This window comes from Passer domesticus, chromosome 9, assembly GCF_036417665.1.
Source record: "Passer domesticus isolate bPasDom1 chromosome 9, bPasDom1.hap1, whole genome shotgun sequence".
In the NCBI taxonomy this organism is placed as follows: domain Eukaryota; kingdom Metazoa; phylum Chordata; class Aves; order Passeriformes; family Passeridae; genus Passer; species Passer domesticus.
Window position 1 is genome coordinate 10633430 of NC_087482.1, and position 18003 is coordinate 10651432.

Here is an 18003-nt window from a genome sequence, read left to right on the forward strand (position 1 = left end):
CGCCTCCAGCTTTGGCTGCTGCCGGGCCGGGCAAGGGCAGGCCCTGGGGGAAGAGCTGCTGCCACACAGCCCCGGCCAGGCCTGAGCCCGGCACAGCAATTACCTGCTGTGCCTATGCCCGTGTCTGGCTTTGCCTTCCTTCCTGCAGCAGGGGCTGGCACCGAAGATGGAGTGCTTCCTTCAAGAAATACCACCTTCCACTGAAGCACTATGTCCATCTCTTGACAAAGGAAGGGAGACAGCTGCATCAGATGGAGCTGTTTCCCACTTGGGTGGTGCCATCAGAGGTAATATTTGTGAAATTTATGGAGCAGGAAAATGGCCAGGTTACAGTGGCATGATGAGAGCACTTCCACCTCCAAACAGACACCCTTTTCCTAATCTGCAGGGCTGGATACAGTGGGGGATCTCAGGGTGTGTTACAGTTTGGGCATGGCCTGTCAGCTGATGCCAAATAACTTCCGGCAGAGGCTGGGCAGAAGCTGCAGCCAGGCCAGGCTGGGAAACAGCCCTGCAGGGCGTGAACGCAGCAACGGGGCAGCGAGGCTGCCATGGATCCCTTCCCACTGTGCCAGGCACGGCGTGTCCAGATGTGCAGCCAAAGCCCCCGGCTGCTGACTCCCAGGGGAAGCATGAGGGAAATGCACCCACATTCTCTTGTCTGCAGGGGTTCCTTCAGCTCTTGCCGCATCTGTTTGGATGGTTCCAGGGATATCTTATCTGTTGTATCTTGGATTTTCCCTGTTGGAGTACCTTAGAGAAAAATATTTCCATTTCCCAGGAATGGATCCCAGAAAAGCAGGGCTAAGCCTGTGGGGTCAGCAGGGACACACTACTCACCCCTGAGATGGGAGCTGGGCTTGAGTGCAGCATCCAAGGTAGCAGCTGGAGAAGCTGGAGAAGTCTTCCCTGTAGACACATCTGTAACACAACAGTCACAGAAGCTTCTGTCACCTGGTGCCTGCCCGCTTGTCTACAATTCTTCCTTGGTGGCACACTGAGAACATACCTGCAGGAGGCTCCAAGGGCTTCAAAACTTTATTCATCCAAGCTGATGGAGAAGCCTTCCCAGCACCCTCATCTACAATGCAGCACAGATGAGAACATTTTCCAGTGTGTGCTGGGATCTCTTTCTGCCACAGGGAACTGGGCACTGCCAGGGAGTCGGGTAAGGCCATGGGAGCCAGATGTGAATAGACATGGCCAAAGCTGCCCAGGGGCCTGGGGAGCTCTGGGCTGCCTCCTGGTCACTCTCCACACTCTTTCCCTGCCCTCAGCAACATCCCTGGGAGGGGTGGCTGCAGCAGTGCAGGGACCTGGAACTCTCCCCCTCACACACAGAAGAAATCCTCCCTAAAGCATGGGGGAAAACTGCAGCAGGCAGTGCCACAGCTCTCCATCCTGCCCTCCCTCTGTCCCTCCTGCCCTCCTTCTGTGGGGAAACCCCCCAGATCCCAAGGGCAAACAGCCAGGCCCTCTCAGGACACACTGGAGCCTTGCTCTCCCCCTCTGTCCTTTCCCCACCGTGGGCACCCCGTGCAGTCGCTGCCAGGTTTCAGGACATGTCTCCCATGGAGGGACCCCAGCAGGACTGCTCAGTACCCGAGTGCCCTGAGCCTGCTCGGGATAATTCCCCTGGGCTGTGCCGCTCTAGTCCAGGCTGTGCCCGCACTGCCAAACAGCAGAGAGGGCAGCTCAAGCCTCAGCAGGGCTCAGGCCCAGAGGCACAGCAATTACCTCCTGTGCCTGTGCCTGGCATGGCCTCCCTTCCTGGAGCTGAGGCTGGCATGCAACCACTGCTTCCTCCGGGAAATGCTTCTTTCTCCGCAGGCTCTCCTTTCATTTCTGGAGAATGGAAAAGAGACAGCTGGATCAGATGAAAACATTCCTGACTGGGAATGGGGAAGGGGACAATTTCAGGAGGCATCACTTGTGAAAGGAATGCATAAGGATCAGAAAACACCCAGGATTTTGGGACAGCCCAAGGCTGCTTCCTTCCCCAAAGAGCCCCAACATCTGATCTGCCTGGACACCAGGAAATTGCAGGGGATCTGAGGGTGGGCATGGCCTGTGGTGCAATTGGGGCTGTCTGCCAGCTGATGCCAAATGCCTTCCTGCAGAGGCTGGGCAGAAGCTGCAGCCAGGCCAGGCTGGGAAACAGCCGTGCAGGGCATGAAAGCAGCAGCGGGGCAGCAAGGCTGCCATGGATCCCTTCCTGCTGTGCCGGGCACGGCGTGTCCAGGTGTGCAGCCAAAGCCCCCGGCTGCTGAGTCCCAGGAGCAGCATGAGGGAAATGCACCCACCTTGTCTTCTCTGCAGACGTTCCTTCAGCATTTGCCACATGATTTCTAATGGGTCCTGGAATTTCCTGCCTGCCATGTCTTTGGTCTTTCCTGTCAGAGGACCTTAAGAGAAAGTTGTTCCATTTCCCAGGAATGGACCCCACAAAAGCAGGGCTCAGCCTGAGGGGTCAGCAGGGACACACTACTCACCCCTGCCATGGGAGCTGGCCTTTTGTGCAGCATCCAAGGTAGGAGTTGGTGAGGTCGTCCCTGCAGACACGCCTGTAACACAACAGCCACAGAAGCTTCTGTCACCTGGTTCTTAACAGTCAGTCAAACATTACGCCTTGGTGGGACAGTGAGAACATACCTGCAGAATGCTCAGAGGGCTTCACAACTTCAGAGCGCCAGGCTAATGGAGAATCCTTCCCAGCATCCCAGTCTGGAAGCAAACCAAGATGAGAACTGTTTCCATTGTGTGCCAGGGCTGGCTCTGGCCCTGGGCTGGCGGCAGGGCTCCCGCTCGGGGCTGCTCCTGTGCCTTGGGCCTCTGGGCACTCAGGGCCAGCTCCGCAGCAGCTGCAGCGCCAGGGACGTTGCTGCACCAGTCCCGTTTCCCCGGGGCTCTGAACCAGCTCCAGAGGCCTGGAAGCCGAGGCGCCTCCAGCTTTGGCTGCTGCCGGGCCGGGCAAGGGCAGGCCCTGGGGGAAGAGCTGCTGCCACACAGCCCCGGCCAGGCCTGAGCCCGGCACAGCAATTACCTGCTGTGCCTATGCCCGTGTCTGGCTTTGCCTTCCTTCCTGCAGCAGGGGCTGGCACCGAAGATGGAGTGCTTCCTTCAAGAAATACCACCTTCCACTGAAGCACTATGTCCATCTCTTGACAAAGGAAGGGAGACAGCTGCATCAGATGGAGCTGTTTCCCACTTGGGTGGTGGCATCAGAGGTAATATTTGTGAAATTTATGGAGCAGGAAAATGGCCAGGTTACAGTGGCATGATGAGAGCACTTCCAGCTCCAAACAGCCACCCTTTTCCTAATCTGCAGGGCTGGATATAGTGGGGGATCTCAGGGTGTGTTACAGTTTGGGCATGGCCTGTCAGCTGATGCCAAATAACTTCCGGCAGAGGCTGGGCAGAAGCTGCAGCCAGGCCAGGCTGGGAAACAGCCCTGCAGGGCGTGAACGCAGCAACGGGGCAGCGAGGCTGCCATGGATCCCTTCCCACTGTGCCAGGCACGGCGTGTCCAGATGTGCAGCCAAAGCCCCCGGCTGCTGACTCCCAGGGGAAGCATGAGGGAAATGCACCCACATTCTCTTGTCTGCAGGGGTTCCTTCAGCTCTTGCCGCATCTGTTTGGATGGTTCCAGGGATATCTTATCTGTTGTATTTTGGATTTTCCCTGTTGGAGTACCTTAGAGAAAAATATTTCCATTTCCCAGGAATGGATCCCAGAAAAGCAGGGCTCAGCCTGAGGGGTCAGCAGGGACACACTACTCACCCCTGAGATGGGAGCTGGGCTTGAGTGCAGCATCCAAGGTAGCAGCTGGAGAAGCTGGAGAAGTCTTCCCTGTAGACACATCTGTAACACAACAGTCACAGAAGCTTCTGTCACCTGGTGCCTGCCCGCTTGTCTACAATTCTTCCTTGGTGGCACACTGAGAACATACCTGCAGGAGGCTCCAAGGGCTTCAAAACTTTATTCATCCAAGCTGATGGAGAAGCCTTCCCAGCACCCTCATCTACAATGCAGCACAGATGAGAACATTTTCCAGTGTGTGCTGGGATCTCTTTCTGCCACAGGGAACTGGGCACTGCCAGGGAGTCGGGTAAGGCCATGGGAGCCAGATGTGAATAGACATGGCCAAAGCTGCCCAGGGGCCTGGGGAGCTCTGGGCTGCCTCCTGGTCACTCTCCACACTCTTTCCCTGCCCTCAGCAACATCCCTGGGAGGGGTGGCTGCAGCAGTGCAGGGACCTGGAACTCTCCCCCTCACACACAGAAGAAATCCTCCCTAAAGCATGGGGGAAAACTGCAGCAGGCAGTGCCACAGCTCTCCATCCTGCCCTCCCTCTGTCCCTCCTGCCCTCCTTCTGTGGGGAAACCCCCCAGATCCCAAGGGCAAACAGCCAGGCCCTCTCAGGACACACTGGAGCCTTGCTCTCCCCCTCTGTCCTTTCCCCACCGTGGGCACCCCGTGCAGTCGCTGCCAGGTTTCAGGACATGTCTCCCATGGAGGGACCCCAGCAGGACTGCTCAGTGCCCTGCGCCTGCTCGGGATAATTCCCCTGGGCTGTGCTGCTCTAGTCCAGGCTGTGCCCGCACTGCCAAACAGCAGAGAGGGCAGCTCAAGCCTCAGCAGGGCTCAGGCCCAGAGGCACAGCAATTACCTCCTGTGCCTGTGCCTGGCATGGCCTCCCTTCCTGGAGCTGAGGCTGGCATGCAACCACTGCTTCCTCCGGGAAATGCTTCTTCCTCCGCAGGCTCTCCTTTCATTTCTGGAGAATGGAAAAGAGACAGCTGGATCAGATGAAAACATTCCTGACTGGGAATGGGGAAGGGGACAATTTCAGGAGGCATCACTTGTGAAAGGAATGCATAAGGATCAGAAAACACCCAGGATTTTGGGACAGCCCAAGGCTGCTTCCTTCCCCAAACAGCCCCAACATCTGGTCTGCCTGGACACCAGGAAATTGCAGGGGATCTGAGGGTGGGCATGGCCTGTGGTGCAATTGGGGCTGTCTGCCAGCTGATGCCAAATGCCTTCCTGCAGAGGCTGGGCAGAAGCTGCAGCCAGGCCAGGCTGGGAAACAGCCGTGCAGGGCATGAAAGCAGCAGCGGGGCAGCAAGGCTGCCATGGATCCCTTCCTGCTGTGCCGGGCACGGCGTGTCCAGATGTGCAGCCAAAGCCCCCGGCTGCTGAGTCCCAGGAGCAGCATGAGGGAAATGCACCCACCTTGTCTTCTCTGCAGACGTTCCTTCAGCATTTGCCACATGATTTCTAATGGGTCCTGGAATTTCCTGCCTGCCATGTCTTTGGTCTCTCCTGTCAGAGGACCTTAAGAGAAAGTTGTTCCATTTCCCAGGAATGGACCCCACAAAAGCAGGGCTCAGCCTGAGGGGTCAGCAGGGACACACTACTCACCCCTGCCATGGGAGCTGGCCTTTTGTGCAGCATCCAAGGTAGGAGTTGGTGAGGTCGTCCCTGCAGACACGCCTGTAACACAACAGCCACAGAAGCTTCTGTCACCTGCTTCTTACCAGTCAGTCAAACATTACGCCTTGGTGGGACAGTGAGAACATACCTGCAGAATGCTCAGAGGGCTTCACAACTTCAGAGCGCCAGGCTAATGGAGAATCCTTCCCAGCATCCCAGTCTGGAAGCAAACCAAGATGAGAACTGTTTCCATTGTGTGCTAGGGCTGGCTCTGGCCCTGGGCTGGCAGCAGGGCTCCCGCTCGGGGCTGCTCCTGTGCCTTGGGCCTCTGGGCACTCAGGGCCAGCTCCGCAGCAGCTGCAGCGCCAGGGACGTTGCTGCACCAGTCCCGTTTCCCCGGGGCTCTGAACCAGCTCCAGAGGCCTGGAAGCCGAGGCGCCTCCAGCTTTGGCTGCTGCCGGGCCGGGCAAGGGCAGGCCCTGGGGGAAGAGCTGCTGCCACACAGCCCCGGCCAGGCCTGAGCCCGGCACAGCAATTACCTGCTGTGCCTGTGCCCGTGTCTGGCTTTGCCTTCCTTCCTGCAGCAGGGGCTGGCACCGAAGATGGAGTGCTTCCTTCAAGAAATACCACCTTCCACTGAAGCACTATGTCCATCTCTTGACAAAGGAAGGGAGACAGCTGCATCAGATGGAGCTGTTTCCCACTTGGGTGGTGGCATCAGAGGTAATATTTGTGAAATTTATGGAGCAGGAAAATGGCCAGGTTACAGTGGCATGATGAGAGCACTTCCACCACCAAACAGCCACCCTTTTCCTAATCTGCAGGGCTGGATATAGTGGGGGATCTCAGGGTGTGTTACAGTTTGGGCATGGCCTGTCAGCTGATGCCAAATAACTTCCGGCAGAGGCTGGGCAGAAGCTGCAGCCAGGCCAGGCTGGGAAACAGCCCTGCAGGGCGTGAAAGCAGCAGCGGGGCAGCGAGGCTGCCATGGATCCCTTCCCACTGTGCCGGGCATGGCGTGTCCAGATGTGCAGCCAAAGCCCCCGGCTGCTGAATCCCAGGAGCAGCATGAGGGAAATGCACCCACCTTGTCTTCTCTGCAGACATTCCTTCAGCTCTTGCCTCATCTGTTTGGATGGTTCCAGGGATATCTTATCTGTTGTATCTTGGATTTTCCCTGTTGGAGTACCTTAGAGAAAAATATTTCCATTTCCCAGGAATGGATCCCAGAAAAGCAGGGCTCAGCCTGAGGGGTCAGCAGGGACACACTACTCACCCCTGAGATGGGAGCTGGGCTTGAGTGCAGCATCCAAGGTAGCAGCTGGAGAAGCTGGAGAAGTCTTCCCTGTAGACACATCTGTAACACAACAGTCACAGAAGCTTCTGTCACCTGGTGCCTGCCCGCTTGTCTACAATTCTTCCTTGGTGGCACACTGAGAACATACCTGCAGGAGGCTCCAAGGGCTTCAAAACTTTATTCATCCAAGCTGATGGAGAAGCCTTCCCAGCACCCACATCTACAATGCAGCACAGATGAGAACATTTTCCAGTGTGTGCTGGGATCTCTTTCTGCCACAGGGAACAGGGCACTGCCAGGGAGTCGGGTAAGGCCATGGGAGCCAGATGTGAATAGACATGGCCAAAGCTGCCCAGGGGCCTGGGGAGCTCTGGGCTGCCTCCTGGTCACTCTCCACACTCTTTCCCTGCCCTCAGCAACATCCCTGGGAGGGGTGGCTGCAGCAGTGCAGGGACCTGGAACTCTCCCCCTCACACACAGAAGAAATCCTCCCTAAAGCATGGGGGAAAACTGCAGCAGGCAGTGCCACAGCTATCCATCCTGCCCTCCCTCTGTCCCTCCTGCCCTCCTTCTGTGGGGAAACCCCCCAGATCCCAAGGGCAAACAGCCAGGCCCTCTCAGGACACACTGGAGCCTTGCTCTCCCCCTCTGTCCTTTCCCCACCGTGGGCACCCCGTGCAGTCGCTGCCAGGTTTCAGGACGTGTCTCCCATGGAGGGACCCCAGCAGGACTGCTCAGTGCCCTGAGCCTGCTCGGGATAATTCCCCTGGGCTGTGCTGCTCTAGTCCAGGCTGTGCCCGCACTGCCAAACAGCAGAGATGGCAGCTCAAGCCTCAGCAGGGCTCAGGCCCAGAGGCACGGCAATTACCTCCTGTGCCTGTGCCTGGCATGGCCTCCCTTCCTGGAGCTGAGGCTGGCATGCAACCACTGCTTCTTCCGGGAAATGCTTCTTTCTCTGTAGGCTCTCCTTTCATTTCTGGAGAATGGAAAAGAGACAGCTGGATCAGATGAAAACATTCCTGACTGGGAATGGGGAAGGGGACAATTTCAGGAGGCATCACTTGTGAAAGGAATACATAAGGATCAGAAAACACCCAGGATTTTGGGACAACCCAAGGCTGCTTCCTTCCCCAAACAGCCCCAACATCTGATCTGCCTGGACACCAGGAAATTGCAGGGGATCTGAGGGTGGGCATGGCCTGTGGTGCAATTGGGGCTGTCTACCAGCTGATGCCAAATGCCTTCCTGCAGAGGCTGGGCAGAAGCTGCAGCCAGGCCAGGCTGGGAAACAGCCCTGCAGGGCGTGAAAGCAGCAGCGGGGCAGCAAGGCTGCCATGGATCCCTTCCTGCTGTGCCGGGCACGGCGTGTCCAGATGTGCAGCCAAAGCCCCCGGCTGCTGAGTCCCAGGAGCAGCATGAGGGAAATGCACCCACCTTGTCTTCTCTGCAGACGTTCCTTCAGCATTTGCCACATGATTTCTAATGGGTCCTGGAATTTCCTGCCTGCCATGTCTTTGGTCTCTCCTGTCAGAGGACCTTAAGAGAAAGTAGTTCCATTTCCCAGCAATGGACCCCACAAAAGCAGGGCTCAGCCTGAGGGGTCAGCAGGGACACACTACTCACCCCTGCCATGGGAGCTGGGCTTTTGTGCAGCATCCAAGGTAGGAGTTGGTGAGGTCGTCCCTGCAGACACGCCTGTAACACAACAGCCACAGAAGCTTCTGTCACCTGGTTCTTACCAGTCAGTCAAACATTACGCCTTGGTGGGACAGTGAGAACATACCTGCAGAATGCTCAGAGTGCTTCACAACTTCAGAGCGCCAGGCTAATGGAGAATCCTTCCCAGCATCCCAGTCTGGAAGCAAACCAAGATGAGAACTGTTTCCATTGTGTGCCAGGGCTGGCTCTGGCCCCGGGCTGGCGGCAGGGCTCCCGCTCGGGGCTGCTCCTGTGCCTTGGGCCTCTGGGCACTCAGGGCCAGCTCCGCAGCAACTGCAGCGCCAGGGACGTTGCTGCACCAGTCCCGTTTCCCCGGGGCTCTGAACCAGCTCCAGAGGCCTGGAAGCCGAGGCGCCTCCAGCTTTGGCTGCTGCCGGGCCGGGCAAGGGCAGGCCCTGGGGGAAGAGCTGCTGCCACACAGCCCCGGCCAGGCCTGAGCCCGGCACAGCAATTACCTGCTGTGCCTGTGCCCGTGTCTGGCTTTGCCTTCCTTCCTGCAGCAGGGGCTGGCACCGAAGATGGAGTGCTTCCTTCAAGAAATACCACCTTCCACTGAAGCACTATGTCCATCTCTTGACAAAGGAAGGGAGACAGCTGCATCAGATGGAGCTGCTCCCCACTTGGGTGGTGGCATCAGAGGTAATATTTGTGAAATTTATGGAGCAGGAAAATGGCCAGGTTACAGTGGCATGATGAGAGCACTTCCACCACCAAACAGCCACCCTTTTCCTAATCTGCAGGGCTGGATATAGTGGGGGATCTCACGGTGTGTTACAGTTTGGGCATGGCCTGTCAGCTGATGCCAAATGCCTTCCTGCAGAGGCTAGGCAGAAGCTGCAGCAAGGCCAGGCGGGCAAACAGCCCTGCAGGGCGTGAAAGCAGCAGCGGGGCAGCGAGGCTGCCATGGATCCCTTCCCACTGTGCCAGGCATGGCGTGTCCAGAAGTGCAGCCAAAGCCCCCGGCTGCTGAGTCCCAGGGGAAGCATGAGGGAAATGCACCCACCTTCTCTTGTCTGCAGGGGTTCCTTCAGCTCTTGCCGCATCTGTTTGGATGGTTCCAGGGATATCTTATCTGTTGTATCTTGGATTTTCCCTGTTGGAGTACCTTAGAGAAAAATATTTCCATTTCCCAGGAATGGATCCCAGAAAAGCAGGGTTCAGCCTGTGGGGTCAGCAGGGACACACTACTCACCCCTGAGATGGGAGCTGGGCTTGAGTGCAGCATCCAAGGTAGCAGCTGGAGAAGCTGGAGAAGTCTTCCCTGTAGACACATCTGTAACACAACAGCCACAGAAGCTTCTGTCACCTGGTGCCTGCCCGCTTGTCTACAATTCTTCCTTGGTGGCACACTGAGAACATACCTGCAGGAGGCTCCAAGGGCTTCAAAACTTTCTTCATCCAAGCTGATGGAGAAGCCTTCCCAGCACCCTCATCTACAATGCAGCACAGATGAGAACATTTTCCAGGGTGTGCTGGGATCTCTTTCTGCCACAGGGAACTGGGCACTGCCAGGGAGTCGGCTAAGGCCATGGGAGCCAGATGTGAATAGACACGGCCAAAGCTGCCCAGGGGCCTGGGGAGCTCTGGGCTGGCTCCTGGTCACTCTCCACACTCTTTCCCTGCCCTCAGCAACATCCCTGGGAGGGGTGGCTGCAGCAGTGCAGGGACCTGGGACTCTCCCCCTCACACACAGAAGAAATCCTCCCTAAAGCATGGGGGAAAACTGCAGCAGGCAGTGCCACAGCTATCCATCCTGCCCTCCCTCTGTCCCTCCTGCCCTCCTTCTGTGGGGAAACCCCCCAGATCCCAAGGGCAAACAGCCAGGCCCTCTCAGGACACACTGGAGCCTTGCTCTCCCCCTCTGTCCTTTCCCCACCGTGGGCACCCCGTGCAGTCGCTGTCAGGTTTCAGGACATGTCTCCCATGGAGGGACCCCAGCAGGACTGCTCAGTGCCCTGAGCCTGCTTGGGATAATTCCCCTGGGCTGTGCTGCTCTAGTCCAGGCTGTGCCCGCACTGCCAAACAGCAGAGAGGGCAGCTCAAGCCTCAGCAGGGCTCAGGCCCAGAGGCACAGCAATTACCTCCTGTGCCTGTGCCTGGCATGGCCTCCCTTCCTGGAGCTGAGGCTGGCATGCAACCACTGCTTCCTCCGGGAAATGCTTCTTTCTCCGCAGGCTCTCCTTTCATTTCTGGAAAATGGAAAAGAGACAGCTGCATCAGATGAAAACATTCCTGACTGGGAATGGGGAAGGGGACAATTTCAGGAGGCATCACTTGTGAAAGGAATGCATAAGGACCAGAAAACACCCAGGATTTTGGGACAACCCAAGGCTGCTTCCTTCCCCAAACAGCCCCAACATCTGATCTGCCTGGACACCAGGAAATTGCAGGGCATCTGAGGGTGGGCATGGCCTGTGGTGCATTTGGGGCTGTCTGCCCGCTGATGCCAAATGCCGTCCTGCAGAGGCTGGGCAGAAGCTGCAGCCAGGCCAGGCTGGCAAACAGCCCTGCAGGGCGTGAAAGCAGCAGTGGGGCAGTGAGGCTGCCATGGATCCCTTCCTGCTGTGCCGGGCACGGCGTGTCCAGATGTGCAGCCAAAGCCCCCGGCTGCTGAGTCCCAGGAGCAGCATGAGGGAAATGCACCCACCTTGTCTTCTCTGCAGACGTTCCTTCAGCATTTGCCACATGATTTCTAATGGGTCCTGGAATTTCCTGCCTGCCATGTCTTTGGTCTCTCCTGTCAGAGGACCTTAAGAGAAAGTAGTTCCATTTCCCAGCAATGGACCCCACAAAAGCAGGGCTCAGCCTGAGGGGTCAGCAGGGACACACTACTCACCCCTGCCATGGGAGCTGGCCTTTTGTGCAGCATCCAAGGTAGGAGTTGGTGAGGTCGTCCCTGCAGACACGCCTGTAACACAACAGCCACAGAAGCTTCTGTCACCTGGTTCTTACCAGTCAGTCACACATTACGCCTTGGTGGCACAGTGAGAACATACCTGCAGAATGCTCAGAGTGCTTCACAACTTCAGAGCGCCAGGCTAATGGAGAATCCTTCCCAGCATCCCAGTCTGGAAGCAAACCAAGATGAGAACTGTTTCCATTGTGTGCCAGGGCTGGCTCTGGCCCTGGGCTGGCGGCAGGGCTCCCGCTCAGGGCTGCTCCTGTGCCTTGGGCCTCTGGGCACTCAGGGCCAGCTCCGCAGCAGCTGCAGCACCAGGGACGTTGCTGCACCAGTCCCGTTTCCCCGGGGCTCTGAACCAGCTCCAGAGGCCTGGAAGCCGAGGCGCCTCCAGCTTTGGCTGCTGCCGGGCCGGGCAAGGGCAGGCCCTGGGGGAAGAGCTGCTGCCACACAGCCCCGGCCAGGCCTGAGCCCGGCACAGCAATTACCTGCTGTGCCTGTGCCCGTGTCTGGCTTTGCCTTCCTTCCTGCAGCAGGGGCTGGCACCGAAGATGGAGTGCTTCCTTCAAGAAATACCACCTTCCACTGAAGCACTATGTCCATCTCTTGACAAAGGAAGGGAGACAGCTGCATCAGATGGGGCTGTTCCCCACTTGGGTGGTGGCATCAGAGGTAATATTTGTGAAATTTATGGAGCAGGAAAATGGCCAGGTTACAGTGGCATGATGAGAGCACTTCCACCTCCAAACAGCCACCCTTTTCCTAATCTGAAGGGCTGGATATAGAGGGGGATCTCAGGGTGTGTTACAGTTTGGGCATGGCCTGTCAGCTGATGCCCAATAACTTCCGGCAGAGGCTGGGCAGAAGCTGCAGCCAGGCCAGGCTGGCAAACAGCCCTGCAGGGCGTGAAAGCAGCAGCGGGGCAGCGAGGCTGCCATGGATCCCTTCCCGCTGTGCCGGGCATGGCGTGTCCAGAAGTGCAGCCAAAGCCCCCGGCTGCTGAGTCCCAGGGGAAGCATGAGGGAAATGCACCCACCTTCTCTTGTCTGCAGGGGTTCCTTCAGCTCTTGCCTCATCTGTTTGGATGGTTCCAGGGATATCTTATCTGTTGTATCTTGGATTTTCCCTGTTGGAGTACCTTAGAGAAAAATATTTCCATTTCCCAGGAATGGATCCCAGAAAAGCAGGGTTCAGCCTGTGGGGTCAGCAGGGACACACTACTCACCCCTGAGATGGGAGCTGGGCTTGAGTGCAGCATCCAAGGTAGCAGCTGGAGAAGCTGGAGAAGTCTTCCCTGTAGACACATCTGTAACACAACAGCCACAGAAGCTTCTGTCACCTGGTGCCTGCCCGCTTGTCTACAATTCTTCCTTGGTGGCACACTGAGAACATACCTGCAGGAGGCTCCAAGGGCTTCAAAACTTTCTTCATCCAAGCTGATGGAGAAGCCTTCCCAGCACCCTCATCTACAATGCAGCACAGATGAGAACATTTTCCAGTGTGTGCTGGGATCTCTTTCTGCCACAGGGAACTGGGCACTGCCAGGGAGTCGGGTAAGGCCATGGGAGCCAGATGTGAATAGACATGGCCAAAGCTGCCAAGGGGCCTGGGGAGCTCTGGGCTGGCTCCTGGTCACTCTCCACACTCTTTCCCTGCCCTCAGCAACATCCCTGGGAGGGGTGGCTGCAGCAGTGCAGGGACCTGGAACTCTCTCCTTCACATACAAAAGAAATCCTCACAAAAGCCCTGGGGAAAAATGCAGCAGGCAGTGCCACAGCTTTCGCTCCCTCCCTCTGTCCCTCCTCCCCTCCTTCTGCGGCGACACCTCCCGGATCCCAAGGGCCAACAGCCAGGCCCTCTCAGGACACACTGGAGCCTTGCTCTCCCCCTCTGTCCTTTCCCCACCGTGGGCACCCCGTGCAGTCACTGCCAGGTTTCAGGACATGTCTCCCACGGAGGGACCCCAGCAGGACTGCTCAGGACCCGAGTGCCCTGAGCCTGCTCAGGATAATTCCCCTGGGCTGTGCCTCACTAGTCCAGGCTGTGCCCGCACTGCCAAGCAGCAGAGAAGGCAGCTCAAGCCTCAGCAGGGCTCAGGCCCAGAGGCACAGCAATTACCTCCTGTGTCTGTGCCTGGCATGGCCTCCCTTCCTGCAGCAGAGGCTGGCACGGAACCACTGCTTCCTCCGGGAAATGCTTCCTTCTGCACAGGCTCTCCTTTGATTTCTGGAAAATGGAAAAGAGACAGCTGGATCAGATGGAAACATTCCTGACTGGGAATGGGGAAAGGGACAATTTCTGGAGGCATCACTTGTGAAAGGAATGGATAAGGATCAGAAAACACCCAGGATTTTGGGACAACCCAAGGCTGCTTCCTTCTTCAAACAGCCTCAACATCTGATCTGCCTGGACACCAGGAAATTGCAGGGGATCTGAGGGTGGGCATGGACTGTGGTGCAATTGGGGCTGTCTGTCAGCTGATGCCAAATGCCTTCCTGCAGAGGCTGGGCAGAAGCTGCAGCCAGGCCAGGCTGGGAAACAGCCCTGCAGGGCGTGAAAGCAGCAGCGGGGCAGCGAGGCTGCCATGCATTACTTCCCGCTGTGCCGGGCACGGCGTGTCCAGATGTGCAGCCAAAGCCCCTGGCTGCTGAGTCCCAGGGGAAGCATGAGGGAAATGCACCCACCTTGTCCTCCCTGCCGCATTTCCTTCAGCTCTTGCTTCGTCTGTTTGGGTGGTTCCAGGGATATCTTGTCTCTTGTGTCTTGGATCTTCCCTGTCAGAGGAACTTAGAGAAAAATACATCCATTTCCCAGGAATGGATCCCACAAAAGCAGGGCTCAGCCTGTGGGGTCAGCAGGGTCACACTACTCACCCCTGCCATGGGAGCTGGGTTGGGGCCAAGCATCCAACCCTGGAGCTGGAGAAGTCCTCCCCACAGACACACCTGTAACTCAACAGCCACAGAAGCTTCTGTCATCTCTGCTGATCTGCACGGGCACCACTGAGCCGCAGGAGCGGTGAGGGGATCGTGCAGGGCGCGGGCACACACGTGCATGGTTCTGTGCTGGCACCTGCAGCGATGCCTCCCTGGCCCAGCTTTGGGCTCTGAGCTGGCAGCTCTCCCAGGGGAAAGGCCTTGACCTACCCTCAGCATCTCCCAGAGCCTCAGTCCTGGATGTGGGGCCTTCACCGGCAGGTTCAGCTGCAAAGAAAGGCAGGACAGAAGAGCTCCTGTGGCACTGCAGGAGATCCTCAGGCTGCCCACAAGGCTCAGCCCCGGGGCACAGCCCTGGGCCCGGCCCCTTCCCTCTCTGCTCTTCTCTGTGGCTGCACAGAGCACACGGAAGGACACACTGGCACAGCACACGGGAGGAGGACTGAAAGATCAATGCTCCTTCCTCCCACTGACAGCGATCCTGTGGGAGCCCTCAGGCCTCCAGAAGGGAGCAGGGAAAGATTCTCAGAATCCTTCAGCCCTTACATAATGTTAAGGGAAATGGTTTATAAATGAGCTTTTGTTGCATTGATCCTGATTATTCACTCAGGAAAGGCAGAATGAAAACTTGCTTCCAGCATCCTCCAGGAACTTCAAACCATCCTTCATCAGGACTTCCTGAAAACCCATGTCACGATTCCAGTCTAAAAGGGAGCAGAGATCAGAACCATATCTGTGGCATGCTGGGAACCCCTAATGCTACAGGCAAAAGGGCACTGCAAGGGGGTCGGGTAAGGTTATGGGACCCAGATGGGAATGGACATGGCCAAACCTGCCCAGGGGCCTGGGGAGCTCTGGGCTGGCTCCTGATCACTCTCCACACTCTTTCCCTGCCCTCAGCAACATCCCTGGGAGGGGTGGCTGGAGTAACCCAGGGCCCTGGGGCTCTCTCCCTCAAACTCACAGAAAATCCTCCCTAAAGCCCTGGGGTAACTGCAGCAGGCAGTGCCACAGCTATCCATCCCTCCCTCCTACACTCCCTCCTGCCCTCCTTCTGCTGGGACAGCTCCCAGATCCCAAGGGCAAACAGCCAGGCCCTCTCAGGACACACTGCAGCCTTGCTCTCCCCCTCTGTCCTTTCCCCACCGTGGGCACCCCGTGCAGTCGCTCCCACGTTTCAGGACATGTCTCCCATGGAGGGACCCCAGCAGGGCTGCTCAGGACCCGAGTGCCCTGAGCCTGCTCGCGATAATTCCCCTGGGCTGTGCTGCTCTAGTCCAGGCTGTGCCCGCACTGCCAAGCAGCAGAGAGGGCAGCTCAAGCCTCAGCAGGGCTCAGGCCCAGAGGCACAGCAATTACCTCCTGTGTCTGTGCCTGGCATGGCCTCCCTTCCCGCAGCAGAGGCTGGCACGGAACCACTGCTTCCTCCGGGAAATGCTTCCTTCTGCACAGGCTCCCCTTTGATTTCGGAAAATGGAAAAGAGACAGCTGGATCAGATGAAAACATTCCTGACTGGGAATGGGGAAGGGGACAATTTCAGGAGGCATCACTTGTGAAAGGAATGCATAAGGATCAGAAAACACCTAGGATTTTGGGACAACCCAAGGCTGCTTCCTTCTTCAAACAGCCTCAACATCTGATCTGCCTGGACACCAGGAAATTGCAGGGGATCTGAGGGTGGGCATGTCCGGTGGTCTAGTTTGGGCTGTCTGTCAGCTGATGCCAAATGCCTTCCTGCAGAGGCTGGGCAGAAGCTGCAGCCAGGCCAGGCTGGGAAACAGCCCTGCAGGGCGTGAAAGCAGCAGCGGGGCAGCGAGGCTGCCATGGATCCCTTCCCGCTGTGCCGGGCACGGCGTGTCCAGATGTGCTGCCAAAGCCCCCAGATGCTGAGACCCAGGGGAAGCATGAGGGAAATGCACCCACCTTGTCCTGCCTGCTGCATTTCCTTCAGCATTTGCCTCATGTTTTCAGATGGATCAAGGGGTTTCTGGTGTCCTGTAGCTTTGTTCTTTCCCCTCGGAGGACCTTGGAGCAACAGAATTCCATTTCCCAGGAACAGATCCCACAAAAGCAGGGCTCAGCCTGTGGGGTCAGCAGGGACACACTACTCACCTCTGCAATGGGAGGCAGGCTTCCGTGTAAGAATCAGCAAAGGAGCTGGAGAAGTCCTCCCTGCAGACATACCTGTAACTCAACAGCCACAGAAGCTTCTGCCATCTCTGCTGATCTGCACGGGCAACACTGAGCTATGGGCGTGGTGGGGGAATCACACAGGGCGCGGGCACACACGTGCATGGTTCTGTGCTGGCACCTGCAGCGATGCCCCCCTGGCCCAGCTTTGGGCTCTGAGCTGGCAGCTCTCCCAGGGGAAAGGCCTTGACCTACCCTCAGCATCTCCCAGAGCCTCAGTCCTGGACGTGGCTTGGGAAGCTGCACCACCTTCACCAGCAGGTTCAGCTGCAAAGAAAGGCAGGACAGAAGACCTGTAAATCCACCAACAGAAACACCAGCCAAACCTCACTAAAAAAGTCACCGCTAGTACTTGAAGTAAAATAGACTGATGCATGTTCAGACCTAAGCTTGTAAGCTGTAAAACCCATTGTTATGAGAAATAAAATATTTTATTTTAAACTGTATTATTCATGAGATTGTTTTAAGTGAACTGAATATTTAAGGTGTGATATGCAAATTTATTTCAAAAAATAAAATATTTTAGTGCTTTTGTTATAACAGACAAAAGAAATAGAAGTAAAAGCTAATGAAACACTGTAAAGAATATATTAGAACAATAATATGATTCGTGAAAAATCGGAAAAAAATTAAGTATATAAGATACAAACCAGATTTAAGTTCCAAGAAACACTAAAAGTAACATTAAATCAGATAGGATATAACAAAAGCCGTTAGATATTTAATAAGGATCAAATTAAAATAAAGGAAAAAAGCCAAGTATAGCTGAAAGAAAGAGAAGTGTACAGACTAATTACAACTTTAGAGCTAAAATGTCAAAGAAATAAAACTATAACAATTAGAAATAAGCAGATGCTATCCTAAATCCTGAAAAACAATTTAAAAGGCTCTTATAAATCTTATGAAGTAAATACTGAGAATGAGACAAATGACATCAGTGACTAGATCCCAAGGTGTAAGCTCTGCTACCAAGAAGATACACATCTTGGCCCTTTGGCTGCAACCCAAAGGGGCTTTGAGAGAGCTAGAGTGTTAAAACTGCAGAGGATTATTGTCACTGTATCAGTCATCCAAGCCCAAAAAGAATGAGCCATATGCACACTCCCAAGTTAGTGTAGTACGCTATAATTTTAACAAATTCAGAAGGTGCACTATGAGTAGTAAAAGACACTGCAATAAAGAAAATGTGAAATAGAGCAAAAAGAATAAAATGGCAAAATTTGTAAGCAATATATTAAAACTTTTTGTTCTGTAAGAGCTAGAGAAGAAATAAATCCTGAGAGTAGAATAAAGCAAATTGCTCAAGAATTAGAAAACAAGAACATGAGAGAGTTATAAAGACACATTTTAGCAGGCAACATAAGAAAACATGAAAAACTTATTTTACAAATATTACCAGCCTTAAACGACTATGGAGTCAAAATATATCTAACTTACAATAAGCACATGCATTGATATAAAAAAATATAATTGACAATCCAAAGAAAAGAAATTAAAGATTTAGAATAATCTACCTTATGAGAAG

At 55.6% G+C, this 18003-nt stretch overlaps 1 long non-coding RNA gene across 1 annotated transcript in view; it reads right to left on the reverse strand.

Annotated features, from left to right (window-relative positions):
* The window catches only part of LOC135307622 (uncharacterized), a 233518-nt gene that overhangs the window by 155204 nt on the left and 60311 nt on the right, over positions 1–18003 (reverse strand). The window contains exons 2-3 of the long non-coding RNA XR_010368327.1: positions 14225–14296; positions 14036–14137 (exon numbers count right to left, since the gene is read on the reverse strand). This is a non-coding gene — a long non-coding RNA (uncharacterized LOC135307622). The remainder of the gene's footprint in view (positions 1–14035; positions 14138–14224; positions 14297–18003) is intronic.